The sequence below is a fragment of the Schistocerca serialis genome, chromosome 3 (genome assembly GCF_023864345.2).
Source record: "Schistocerca serialis cubense isolate TAMUIC-IGC-003099 chromosome 3, iqSchSeri2.2, whole genome shotgun sequence".
NCBI classification, from domain to species: Eukaryota; Metazoa; Arthropoda; class Insecta; order Orthoptera; family Acrididae; genus Schistocerca; species Schistocerca serialis.
Window position 1 is genome coordinate 358,092,410 of NC_064640.1, and position 3,151 is coordinate 358,095,560.

The following is a 3,151-nucleotide window of genomic DNA, read 5'->3' on the forward strand; positions in this document are numbered from 1 at the left end:
AGTAAAGCTGGTGTTCGTCATTCATCTACTTACACCTTCCTTCAAGTGACAATATGGTTTCTAAATCACTAACAATGATACTTATATTAAATAACCTGGAAATAAAATTTCAAGAACTTGTAGAGATGGAACTTGTAAAGTGAACTAATAACTGATTTTGACTGACAGATTATTATTCAGTTTAATGCTTTCACCCTCCCCTTTTTAGAGAACATCTTTATTTCTTCTAAAATACCATATTTCCCCAAATATTTGTAATTAAAATTCTTATTTGATTTCTGATTTTTAATCAGTGGCTGTTTTCAAAATTCAGTTCCACAATTTTGTAGCTCTGATTTGTCTGAGTTCAAAAATGCCCCTCTCACTAGCAAAACTTGTTAATTTACTATTTATTCTATCTACAAAATTTGAAATTTTAGCCATTTTTTTCCCAGGATTTGCAGATCCCAATGAGTATATGTATGGTATTTACAACATAATTCTCATAATATTGCCATTTTCCTTGATAAAAAACACATAGGTAATGACACTTCTTTGTCTGATCGTAATTTTGTGTCCACAAATTTTGCTAGTTTCCCTCTATAAAGTAAAATATAACAATAAATTTTGAATTTTATTAATACACACTTCTGTAACTCACTGTGCAGAACAGTGTTCCAGTTACTCCTTGTCTAACCACCAGACACTTACATGTAAATATCTTTGTGAACTTCTTTTAGCTGACCAGTCCAGGTTAACATCTTATGGTCAAGCTCAATTAAAATATACTATTGGTCAACTAAATGATTCCATCCAAATGTACTCTTATGACGTGATTCACTCTGTAGTTAATTATTATTTTACAAACATAATATAAACTGTTCATATGAACACCTACTGTGTGCAGTTTTTGTATGACAGGATATCAAATTTTCAAATTCCTCCATACGCGAACAAGCAGTTTGTCATCCTTTGCTAGCTTTTTAAATAATTTACTATGTGTGGCTTTGTCTGATGCATTTGTCAAACATTTAGAGTGTTTGATGTGTTTGAGAGAAGTTTTGATATTTGGTGTTGATGTTTCATTGTGCAGATTTAGCAAAAAAGAGATTATTACAATATATCTCACTATCATGAGTTTTTGCAACTGTGGAAACTATGATCAAGGATAAAGACAAAACAGTACCGGCAATTACCAAAAGGGTAGACGTCTTGCCTCTTTCCCAGCCATATATGGTATTATGTTGGAAGAGTTAAAAAAAAAGCAATATTTTATGCACAACACACAAGAAGGAGTGCAATAAAATAAAAAAAAATATCAAAATTCACATCTTCTTCCAAACACCATGTATATGTTTCCACAGTGTGATATTTTAATAAACTGTTGTTAGGCAACAAACTAGATGAAAATAAATTTTTGCATACTTGTGTCTTCTTTTTCAGTGTGAGGGCCAAGTAAAAAAAAGAAAAAAAATTCCTTTAGCAAAGTTTCATAGCTATATGTCTCTCAGTTTTAACTATTTCCTGGACTAGCATCTCGTTTTCTTTTTCTTTTTTATACACAGTGTTAAAGCCAATGCAAGGAATGCTTTGTTTGCATTGGTTGCCATTCCCTCTAGAGTCAAAATACTTTGTAACATGCTATGCAACACACCTGCATCCATCATTGCCAAAGCAGTATGCACACATGCTCTTAGTTTGTATCCATCCATTGGTGGAATACTATAAACTTGTTCCTTTAGGTGTCCCCACAAATAAAAAGCTAGTGGAATAAGGTCCGGGGAACATGGAGGTCAGAATATTTGACCTCAGTGACAAATCTATTTCCATGAAAACGTTTAATTTAAATAGTTACACACATTCATTGTGAACCGTGGCTGTGCACCATCACGTTGAGACCATAGCTTTCGCCGAACACTAAGTGGGATGTTTTCCAATGAGCCAGGCAAAGTGCTGTAAAGAAACATACAATACAGGAGCACATTCAAATTTTCCAGTAATATGTAGGGGCCCAAAAGCACTCCTTCCATGATTCCAGGCCACAGATTTATGGCAAAGCGTGCCTACAAGTCATGCTTACGTGTGACATGTCGGTTGTGTTGTGAGCAATAATGTCTGTTGTGGAGGTTAAAAATACCTTTGCGAGTGAAGCTAGATTTGTCTGTCCATATCACACTCTTCATAAAATGTTCATTATCTTCCACTTTTTGCAAAAGCCATTCACAAAACTGCATTCGTTGAATGAGGTCTTCTGGCCACTGGTGTTGAGTAAATGTGTAATGATACAGGTGGAATTCTTCACTAAGCAACGCTTTAACAACCAATTTTTGAAATATCTGAACTGCCTTGCAATATCATGGGTATTTCACTGAGGTGAATGGTGAATGGTATCAAGAATTGCATCCTGTGTTTGTGGAGCATGTCTAGTCCTTGAATGACACCTGTCCATTACTTGTGGACAAAGACTACTGCTTCCCTGATGACATTGCTCCAGGAGACAAAAACATTCTTATCAGGATGTCACCTTTGAGGGTACTGTGCAGTATATGTACGAGCAGCAATAGCAGCTTGGTTATCGAATTCACCCAGTATCAAAAGCATAGTGATGTATTCATTGTTTGTCTACTCCATCTGGAAGTCACCCTACATGAACTGGACAGGACTAGTTATGGTTGTGCACAGCCCAGTTAGTGGACACATAGAACAATGTCCTGATTATTAATGATAAGAAATGATAAAGAGTAGGGAAGAAACATCTAAAAAATAAAAACGTAAACTGATGAGGATTAGAACCATAAATGTGGTTTTGATGTCCCTTCAGTCCACTCAGTGACTTCCAATGTCTGGTACAGTAGTGCAGGGTGATACACGTTCCTCTGCACATTCCAATGAACTGCGTGCCAAGGAAGAACAAACTGCATGTAGGGGTATATGTGGTTCCCGAGAATAGATGGATAACTGTGTTAATCCACTGTGTCTTCCGACATGACAAGAACACCCAGGGAAGCCATGAAGACATTCCCCAGACCGTCACATTCCCCTCTCTATCCTGGAGCCACCTGACGATTGTTGCAGGGTGTTTGCTTTCAGAAGTTTGACATAATGGAGCGTAAAACTGATTTATCTGAAAAGACCTTCTGTCACCACTTAGTGGATGTCCAGTGGTGCTATT